Source organism: Nilaparvata lugens, chromosome 1, assembly GCF_014356525.2.
Source record: "Nilaparvata lugens isolate BPH chromosome 1, ASM1435652v1, whole genome shotgun sequence".
Lineage (NCBI taxonomy): Eukaryota > Metazoa > Arthropoda > Insecta > Hemiptera > Delphacidae > Nilaparvata > Nilaparvata lugens.
In genome coordinates this window covers 78,163,915-78,176,150 of record NC_052504.1, presented here as the reverse complement: position 1 = coordinate 78,176,150, position 12,236 = coordinate 78,163,915, and positions in this window count along the sequence as shown.

Genomic DNA, 12,236 nt, shown 5'->3' with positions numbered 1-12,236 from the left:
CATAAATTATTATTGTGAAGAAGCAATGATTGATTGCCAACAACTGCCAACTAGGTATTTACATATTATTGAATGAGTTTTCATTTGAAATCTAATAATTTGAAAGATAAGTGGCAAAATCATTGTTGTGTGTTTAAATAATGATGGTCTAGTGGAGAGCGTCGCAACTTCTGTTATAGGTACCACATTGATCCCCAATTCTTCTATGTTTTCCATTCAATTCGATTAATGAATTGGCTCACTAGATACAGTCAGGTTCTTGATATTGAATAACAATAATTTTAGTTTTATCATTATAAACCTCAAACTCAAGGTTACTTGAAAACTGATTCATTGATATGCAATCTGATTCAACTGGCCTGATCTCAATGACAGTTAACATTTGAAAATTGAAAACTAATCTATAGTTGATTGATGGAGGACCAATGCTGCTTTGAAAAAGTAGAAGGTGCTTCTTTGACAGAGTAGGGCCTATCCTCTGGATTGCAATGTAATTGTCTGCCTTGATGTTATCCACCCACACTGGACCACTCTAAGTCACGATTCCATGTCCTAATAGCCTGTCTATCATTTGTTACAATGTAGATAACTGTATCGTTATACTATTAATGCACTGGTAATATAGATGTGTTGTTGGAAATATAGATATATGAATATAAGCCCAAGTGACGATCTTCTTAGCAGGCTGACGAAATGATTAATTTCATATTTCAGTGTGCCCTATCAACAGTCGTCAATTGCCGCATTATGATAACAAAGTGTTTCCAATCATCCACCCACATTTCAAGCCGCTTAATAACCATTCAATTAAAATCACGAATGGAAATTCTCATCCTATTGATGAGATGCATAATTATAAATGAGGGAAGGGTTTATTGAATAGCAACGAGCTATGCAAATATCTGTAGGTAGTGAATTTGAGAATACCGTAGCCTACTTTTTTGTTGATTATACATTTATAGTCTGGAAACAGTATTTGCTGTTGATTGAGGTGTTCAGTGGGATGAGTTTGAAAAGGTAGATTTGAAGAGATAATAATGCTACCCAAAGTTAGTAGACAGACGTCTGTCTACTAACGTTGAATGCTACCTATAGCAGAAACTTCACCAGAAACCAAATTGAAATGAAACTTTAATAATATGTTATAAATTTATAAAATTTTATTAATATTTTACTGAGTAGAAAATAGGAACAGACCAAACTTCCTCTTCTCTCTGATATCAATTGGCTCACTATAAACTGCTTGTACACATACAAGCTGGCAGGATCGCTTCGCTCGCCTTATCCATGTCGCCTAGACCCCCACCACAACCAATTGAAAGCCAGCAGGTCCTAGGCTGAATATGTGTGAATCGAATTTCAAAATTTCTGAATCGTTCTCGAATAGAACTAAGAACACAAAAACTGGGAATGGTTTATTTCGATGCATTTTCGTTTTAGTTTGAATTTAAAGTTTTTGTGCGTTTTGAAAACCCTTGATTTAATTGTTAACAGAAGAAGGGAAATATAATACAGTAGAAAAATAAAGTCGTTGATGTTGGACGAACTCTGAAATATTTTCAAAAGTCTCTTTTAGTTACTAGAGTAAACCGGTTATCAAATTTGAGTGATGTACTGTGGTACTTAGGGTTTCTAATTCCTATTTTGGTAGCTGGAGAAACGTAATAATTTACTGTAAAATCGTTAGTAATATCGGATTGTAGGATTTCGGAAAATTAAAATAGTAGATCAACTATCGTGATTTATACTACTTGTAGTGTGATTGAATCAGGAATTGATAAAAAAGTATTTAACTACAATAAATTATTATCACTCACCAACCAATTTCGTTTTTCAAGACGCAGCAGTATGGTAGTCTCTGAGTCGGGAGTCATTGTGAGATTTTCACCTCATTAAAAATCCATTTCCTCCCCTCAAAACTCTTAACACTATCAGGCGTACATTTCCTCCATTCTTCAAGTTTCTGTAGTATCGTATAGGAATACTCGACAATAATTGATTCATTAAACACAAGATAATCTCGAATCACCACTTTATAAGCTTGGCAGTAGCAAGTTGTTTATTGAATTCTAGAATGTAAATGAAGAATGGAAATACTGTTTTGAAAGGAGCCAATAACAACCTGAAAGGAATTAATCGATTTGTGGCGCCGCCCGATTATCTGTGAGAGTTTAATATGTTGCGCACAGAGTTGAATTTGTGGAGGTTTAGCTGCGAGCCGGTTCAATCTAGCATTATCATCATCGAATATAACTATGTATTTATTTTGATGGCATATATGGTAGCCGCCCAATTCGCCCACCTTGGCTCGCGGCGCCCACGGCTGCTGCTGGCTTTTTCTCATTCCTCTCCTATCACTTTCTCCATAAATCAACGCGATAAAACTATGGAAAGAATGGAAGGTGACTGAAGATTTACTGTACTCAACATAAATAGCGTCAATGGATTCCTAGAGAATCATTCTTCTCAGGTAGTCTTTCACAGTTATTGTCAAAACCTAGGGTGTGAAGCAGTCCTTTTTTAGGTAGTGTGTAGTTTCACAAGTTGAATTATCTATCAATAAAGTATGCAGCTACGTGAAAGAAAAATTAGAGAGGTCGAAGGACTTGACTTGGGGGCTTAACCAAGGGACTTGACTTCACTTGACTAAAGGAGAATTAAATGACACTATGATTCCATATATTTATATTCTAAATCTAAAAAAATATTGGAAGCCTGCAAATAGATGTATAGTATGAATTTCTTCTTGATCCCCTGATTTCAAAAATTATTGGAAAATATAGAATAGAATTAGAATTTTTTGCATTGAAATTTCTCGATAAATAATTGAAAGTGATCAATGAGAATGATTTGATATTCAATTTGATTGGGCTGATGAATACAAAGTAACCATTGACCATCGAATTTACCATTCCAGTTGCTTATGATTCTCATGTTCTCCCTTGACCGTTCCAAGCCCCCATTCAGATAGATTTTACTAGAGACGACACAAATAATCACAATTAAACGGTATCTTTACTCTATGGTTACCCCTGAATATTACTTGGAAAATCGTAAATATATATTTTTTTCATGAGACAATAGGCCTGCATGATTTTCCAGCGTGTAAAACTCAATTTCTCGTTATGCTTCTGCGATTTACTAGTCTATTTCTCAATTTAATGTAGGCTACTATTGAAAGAATCGTAGTTAAGTATTAAAATTCTCTTTAATATAACTTTTATTGATCAGCCATCAGTGTATCACCATGTTTTATGGTACCATACATTCTCCTGGTTGCACAAAAGTATAAAATTTTAATCGTAATTAAATGACAGTTGAAAGCCGCACAAGAAACATGAGAGAAGCGGACAAATCAGCACTTAATCAAGGTTAAACTCCAATAGAATGTTTGTGCAACCAGTGTTTTGTTTTGTTGATTTGCTTCTCTCTTGTCTGTTCAGATAGAATATTTATTATATTTAGAAATATTGTACGTGATGGAACACCCGTTCTAAGTTTTGATTTCGCTCCATAATTCAAACTTCCATTTCTATCCAGATGGAAGTGTGTTTTATTGGACGGTGTAATGAGCTGAAAGAGGACAAATTGCAAAACCGGAAACTGAAGAGTGATCTGTGTGGGACATGACACGTTGTGTCGAAACAAAACACACACCTTGTTCTCCCAGCACAAGAACCAAAGCAGGCGTAGGTTGGACAAACATTAATTGTACTAAATGTCATTCATATTGATGAGATGAAATGTTTCAGCGTCAGTAGGAGTCAGGTTGCAACTCTAGTGTTTATTTGCTTTCAACTTCGAATATTGAAAGAACCAACAAGTTGAGTTTCATAGAACAGTGGATTATGTTCTCTGTTCTGATTTTCTCAAGAGAGCTGATGGATTTTTTGGAGAAGGAGTACGGTAATGTATTCGAAGGAATAGAAGATTTTATAGTTCATACAAAAGGATTTCATAAAAAATATAGCTACGTGCAGACTTATGTGCCAAGAACACAAGCCGATTACAAACGAAACGCGAGAAGATGATGGCGAAGCCGATATGGGGTGACAAAACTATTTTCATGCGCGGTTTGTGTTCGCGACGAACTCTCAAGCTCACGTTCAAGCTCCGCTTGAGCTCTGTTCTCGAGCTTGGAGCACCGACGGACTTGGCGAATCCTTGTTTGAGGAACGATTTTGTGTGGCACAGCAACAAGCAGCTGAAGCGAATCATTGAAAATGACATGTATGTTTACGGTATAATATCGACAGGTCTGAACGCTACTTCAAATTTGAACGTCCAAAATCGATGAGTGTGTAAATAGCTTCACTCTTGATCATTAAGGTAAAAACACATTTCTGCTTCCTAATTTCACGTGATATTTCAAGGATTTTCATTCATAGACTGAATTGAATTGAAATTATCTTTATTCTTCTTCTTAGAAAGTACAAACAATATACAATATACATATGGTATTCAAAACTTAAATAAGGTTCGTCACATGGGCAAAGCCTGTGTGCGAGTATAAAACACAATTGAAGAACAAAACAATTTCAACCAATAATAAGGACTAAACCATAACATATCACCAAAACAAAGAAACATAGCAATAATAATTATTAATTACAAGATATATTACTTACAGACGTTAAATGATAGATAATTAATGGTATTAGGATACTACAAGTAATTAAACCTAAAAGAGACATCCCAAATACGCTCAAAATCCCTCAACACACCGTACACATTAAATTTCGTATAAATTCATTTGAACTTCCCTATGTATGTGTTCTATTTTCATTTTTATTCATATTCTATATTCATTTTTAATATTATTGTATACTTGCGATCTTATCACATTACTCGACCACTGTCGATCAGAATAAATTGATACTCTATTATAATTCTCCATTATTCACGATTCAAACTAAGTATCCATTATTTTGTTGACTATTTGCTTGATATGGCTTATTTTATTATTTACGGATTTTTTTTTTAAATTCTGGTAGCTTAGGGAAAATCATATTGATTTTATAATGAGAGGATGTTGTTGTGAATGTTTTAAGCAGTCTAGGAGTGATGATACCTGTGTTCAGAGCAGTTCTTGTTTGGTAATTGTAGCGGATAAGTTATTAGTGAATAAAGTAATAATGTGGATATCACATTCGCCAACGAGATTGAAATTGATCAAATCAATCTCACTTGAAATTAGTATTTATGAGTACAATACTTCAATACAAATGAATTAATGAATATAAAAAATATATAATTATAGTATTGAGAAAGAAGTGAGAGTATTATTGAAATAATGCAATAACCCATGTAACTTCAATTTTTCTAAAACACCGTGCAATACTGTTTCTCAAATTCCAAACTAATTTGATTCTTTTGAACTATTTCATCTTCGGTGATTTATAAATTCAACAATGAATACTAATTGACTGGTAAATTTTTTTCGCTGGATTATTTTAATCGAACCACTCATTAGAATAGGAACACACACAGTTGGCATCGTCACTCCGACGTCGTAAAACCATATCCTCACAATCCTAGTATTAGTAAATCCCTGGAGTAAATCTTGATAATCTACTAAATATGACTTGTTTACGGCTCAAGAGACAGAATAGGTCTTTTGTGGCCTTATATCATGTTTTATCGACACTAGAAATAGCATCGCGACGCATCCTTCTCCTCCTCTTTTTGTGAGAGGTGTCGTCGCGGCGCCCCGGTAAACAATGCGTGACACCGGAAGGGAGGCCACCACCGGAAACCAATCCATTTTTACCCCAACGTCAACCACCGTAATGTACTCAGACTGTCTACAAACTGTAGACACCAATTGGAAGGTCAACTGTGAAGACTTACTCTGTTTCACATGTGACACTGATTTCCTTTGTACGGTTTCGAGTTACCTTTCATCTTTGCAGAGCTTTCCAGTGTAGCTCACTGAATGTGAGTTCTGTATGTTTCTATGTTCTGAAATTCTGAACAAAAATAAAGATTTGAATTTTCATTTTTAAACCGATTTCGAAAATTTTCCATGATTTACTATATAGACTTCAAATTTACTATCTACAGAGTTCCTTCTTGTACGTAGGATAAATTAGGACTTCCTTCTTGGATAAATTAAGCTCAAAAATTTTTGAAATCATCATACTTCCATTTATGTCTTTAAAATGTATTATTCCATTTATCACAGTATGCAATTTGATACATAACATGGACAAGTGGAAATTATGGAATTAGTAGCAGAACTATGGGTGACATTCTGTTATTGGCAATCTAGTGATTTTAATGCTAATAGTTAATAAAAATCGTTCAAATAACATATCATATTCAATCATGAAAATGGATACCGTTGACAAGATTTTCAAAAGAAATTTCAATTTGTAAAAAAAATATACAGTCAATTAGTAGATGTAGGTAATAATTTGTCGATGTGTGAAGTAAATGCAAAAAGTAGGTCGCTTGATAAATAATTAGGATGGGTGGCTCTTCTAGCAGTGGCGCCTCGTTTGATTGGAGCATCCGATTGATGCGACAACCAAATAAAAGTAATTTCTCGAAAGCTCACTGGGATTTGGGCTGGGACGAGAATAATGTTCACTTCCAGTGACATATGCCCGCGTTTAGGCCCTTAGGCGGGGCATCCTCTATTTCCAGACTTCCTTTTCATTTAACGCTTTCTAAATTCATTCTAGTAACTCCATTACATCGACTTCCGTAGTAGCTTCATTACTCTACTCCTTCGCGACGTGTTCCATCCTTGTAAGAAACAATTCCTGAGTCAAACTGACAGTCGACAGAAAGAAAGATCGATCCTATCATTAGTATCTAGAATAGAAACGAAATGATCGACGAGATTTGCTTTGTTGCCGTTGGATGTTGTATCAGATTTAAATTTGGAGATGGGAGAAGAGGATACCGTACTTCAACAACACCATTTGTTCCGTAGTTCCTTCAAATTCTTTAGTTCTGAGAATTTTTGACAGAGGTCATGACACCATTAGCTTACACGAGTTCCCTTCCTTTTTCACTTGGTAACTTCCGTGGAATGGTTATAGATTCAAAAATATACTTCAGTAGAAACATACCCTTATTGAAAATCTTGGATTGCTCGATCTTTCATCATTCGTGCGGAGGATAAAATATGTTGAATCTTTGAATATTTCCAATAGAGATATCAAAATTATAGATATTGTAAGAGAAATCGGCAAAGATTCAAACAGAAAATTTTACCAAAATGGATCAATTTCGTTAGAAAATATGAGAGATGTATCATGAAATTGAGTAGTTGAGATTTTCATGTGATAACAATGTGGATAAAACACATTTCGAGAGTTTTATGAATTGCGCCTTATCTTTATTCATGTGCAGTAATATTATTATGGAAACAAGTAACATTTTCCGTTCTGAGGAGACTACAATAATGTACGTATAGCAATCTTCCTGAAAACCAATTACTGTAACTACATGTTCTGATTATTGAAACTATACTTATCTCATCTTATAATTTATCAGTCTTTGATCTAAGGCGGAGTATACTCTGTCGGTAAAAGTTAATAAAAAAGTTATCAGAAAATGTGTACTCTACAACCAATCTCTTATTCATATTTTGTAAGGGTAGGTAATAATTAACATGGTCACGATGTTAGATATGCATATAATTTGATAGTATAGATAAGAGTTGAATTTGTTCATTCTCAATAAACTCTTATTGTTAAATGGGAAACGTTGTACTGCGAGAAACACAGAAAATTGTGGGAATGTGGGAACTGTTTGATAGCTGCAACGGTCAATGAAGGGTGGAGACTAATTCTCAAGTTGGATACAGTCCCATTTTTCATATAAGCTTACAGTTCAGAATAATATTATCGTGGTCAAAGATGATTCAGGTGAACTGACAGTACGACCTATTTTGAATAGTAGAAAATGTACAAGCTAAAGATAATACACTGGTTTTATGAAGGAAATAAGAATAATTTCAAATGGTATTTTAGGTCCAGTGAAACAATCTCAAAAACTAATCAAAACTATTCTTTTCCTATATAGCTGGCTGCCAGGCAATCAAAGCATAGGATTTTGTCTTGAAGCGTAGACCGTTTTTAAGTATCTGCTGTTCATAAAATTAAGGTTTTGATTTTGAATAATTTAGCTGTTAAATTAAAATCTTAATTTACACTCAATGTACAGTAATTGAATTTCATTACATATTACTTCAATTTTAGTAGCCTATATTTGATTTTCTGATTGTAACCTCTTTCTGAAGTTTATTTTTTGGGATGAGATCTGTTTCCAAGAGCTCTCAGATCTGCGATAAGGACAAAAACCTTTGGAAGATGTTTGTGGCAAGATGTCGTCCTTGAGGGTGATGACCAGCTGGAAGATAGGTAGGTGTTAGTGACACGTGACACGTGTGTCCCACGCGACACAACGACACGACACACGCCCACCACATCGCCAACATCGTTCTGCCTTCTTCCTCCCGCTTTTTCTCTTTACAGCATCTTCATCACGTCCTCTTCTCTATTCAATTCAGTGACGTAACGATCGATTCGCCGGCGCCACTCTAAAAGCTTCTACATTGCTCTCTTATGGATGTCGCTATTAAATAAAACCCCAGCTCTTCCGTTTTGGAAAGTGCTGGACGCTGGTTCTTCTCTTTATCTCTTCCAATTACTCTTCAAAAACGAAAATGTCTCCAGATGTTGCAATGGTGTCCATAATTCGACATATCCAACGAACAAGTTTAACATGTGAAGTTAAGCAACCTGCCAAACAGATGGAGATGGGATTTGTCATAATGTAAAATACTAAAACTGTCTTTGATATTTATTATTCATATTTTGTGCCACAAGCCCATGCACTGAACCAAAAAGCTGTTTGTGAGTCATCAATGTTGTTTCTTGATTTTCCCATTTGAAAAAGGTTAGGAGACAGGAAATTTCACCAGAGTTATTTTAAAACAGACTTGATGGCAGTGGACTAATGGATATAATTGAGTCAACAACCAGCACATTATTTTATCTAATTATTGCTATAGTATGTTATATTATTTACTCTCACATGATTGCTGACCAGGAGGTTTCAGCTTAATTGGTAAATTTGAAACTAAACCTGACGTCCAAACAAATAATTCAGGTTCAGGAATCTACTCCAACTTGACTAAATCTCTGACGCAGTAATGTGATCTCATATGAATAACTTTTTTGTGTTGTGTTTAGGCTATATGCTATGTTTTTCTTTTAGGTTTCTTAGATATCATCACTTTTGAACAACTAGATATTTATGATGGAGCTCCGGACTGAAGGTTGAAGTAATTCTGTTGAGAGATGATCATATGGAATCTATTTATCACGTTTCATCTGATTATTGATTGGATTCATAAAGGATCATTCTTTAAATAATAAAGAACTGTGAAAATAATTGGGGTGTGTTCACACAGAGACCGGTCAGGCGTTTCGAGCTCCAGCGGTCTTAGAAAGGTATATAGATATATAGATGTAGATATCTATAGATATCTGAATCCACCTAAGAATGCTCTAGAGAGCACACCCCATTTTTACTATCAACTCAGATGGAGAGTTCATTTTTCACGAAGTGAAAATTTCCAATTTGAAAGAAAAGTATACAGTGTACACAGAGAGGCGCTGTAACTATATCAACATTATATTGTGTGCCATCGAACGATAAACCAGAAAGAAGCACAGCGTATACAAACACTAAACAGCGTATACAAAGCACATGTTTCACAAACTTTCAATAGTATCTACCCAAATCAATTTTTCGTGATTCCGTATGTAATTAAATTTGCTTGTGTATTTGAGAAGAGTATCTTCATTGTTACGTAGTTAGATTCATTCTCATACGATAACAATCATATCAAACGATAACAATGAATTATCTTGATTTTAATCCAGATGCAAATATCTCATCGACTAGAAATTGAGAATATGAATGAATCGATGAATGAGTAAAAAATTGAAGGTGAGGTTTTTCATTCATATTATAGATTTGCGTTAGCATTGAGATGCAAGTGGGTGGCATTAAGTCAGGTTGTATGATAGGGTAATAGGTGGGGGGAAGGGGAAGGACGTGGGTTGTCTTATGCGACAAACAAATCCATTCACTAAAGAATAATATTACTTATGGAGTTGTGCAGCATGGCAGAATCAATGAAATAACCAGATGTGATGTGGTAAGGTTGTTCCGGCGTTGAAATACTAGTTTATCCTCAGGAGACTCTGAGAGTGACCTGTAGATGACGCCCACGTGTTAACAGCTGACTTTCAATATTCTCTGACGATAATAATTTCTGATAAATTTCCATACATATTGAAATTTGAGAGCTGACGAAGGAACTCAGACAATAATTAGGTTTTTCAAACGATGAATTTTCAAAAACAACAACATATAGCTTGATGAATCAGAAAGCGAGTTTGTTCATACTTCATAGATAACTGAAATCATTCTACTGAAATCTGATTAGAAGATTACTGCATTATTTGAAGCGGATTTATGAATTCTTGTGTAGTGAAACATCACAATTATATATTCATTAAATTTATTTTCATCAATCTATGCTCAAGTGTTTGAGGAATAAAATAATTAACCATGGAATTTATTCATCATTTACCTTGAGGATTGGATTGAATAGATCAACGAGTACATTTTTGAATTTAACAATTGCGAATAACTTGGAATAAGTTCGAATTACTGAGTGTTTACTGTTTATTCGATCATCATTCGAATAAATCCTTCAGAGCTTCAGAAATTGTTACATCACATTCACTGTTCATTCCTTTATTAATTTTTTTTGTCTTTTTAAAGTTGGTAAAGTATTTGATTATGAAGGCAGCTTCATATAGTCAGTAGTCTTCAAGACAATAATCAACATACAGCACATTCATTTCCACGGAACCTGAAATTTACAATTCCAGCAGCTAAAATTACTTCCATGTTTTATATGGTATCAGAATATTTGTCACATGAACTTGTGACTTCTGGAGAACTGTATCTACAAAACAGGTTCTACTCTCAATGTTTCGTCTTCCGTTACCTCTATACAACAGTCTCTATGCAACAGTAGAGCAGGGTGAGTCTGAGTCACACAACCTGATTTGAATCTCTGATAGAATCAGGTCGGGTGCTAAAGATTGTCGCAAATTATTGCTCAGTAGCAATGAGCAGTTGTTGAAAATGATATGGTGTTCGATAAATAATTTAAATTACTGTATTTCTATGACATGTGTCACATTTGATGAGCCATTGTCAACCAGGTTAGTGGTGAAGCTTGACTCATGACACAGCTGGCATATGGCAGTATGGCACCCACGTGGGCTGATGGCATGGCAGATCTGGGACATGGGCCAACTAACATGTGGTCGCTCGTACCTGCCCTACACACACGCACGCACGCTCACCGCCAGTTTCATTCATCCTTTCTCGGCTTACTTCCTACGTAAATCCACAAGAGAAATGACTTCCAAACCTGTTCACTTTGCAGCAAACACCCTGATAACATAAATCTCACACTGCTACGTCATCAGAGCACCACATGCTCGACAAAACACGAGAACTCAGTAATGCAACATTACTATTCATTCAACTTAGATCTCTATCTCATTCACATAAAAGTATTGGAGATGTTTCTCAGGTTTAGTTCATGAAAAATCAATGAAGAGTTGTTCAGGACTTTATTGGATCATTTCCCAATACCGTATTCTAGAATTTTCTTTTTTCTTCATTCAGTTCCTTCGACGATGTTGAAACGACCCTGATGCCTTACCTTGACATCTACTACGATATCAATAAAGACAGAAAATTATAATACACTCTACGTTTACAATATAGAGGTCTAAAATAACTTACCAACCTGTAGTGGGTGGAAACTCAGATAAGTATTGTATTTATTTTCTTAGTTGGGTGGGAGTATAAGAGAGAGTTCTTTGTCTAAGAAGGACGTTGTTGAAATTACTGCTATTTAATATATGATTTTGATGTCAATGCTGTCTTCAAATTTTCAATCATTCATATATCCATCATGATTAGTATCCCCGCTCCTAATAAGATTGAATTCAAATCTAGCGCGTTACTCACGCTGTCTAGTGCAGTTAATTCCAGATTCGCCAATAGATAGCGTTAGCAATCCACATTACATTCACAGTGTGGATAATGAGCTGTCAGCCATATCACCATTGTATTTTAAATTATGGTATAAAGAAATCAAAACTCATTTTTAAAATGTGTAT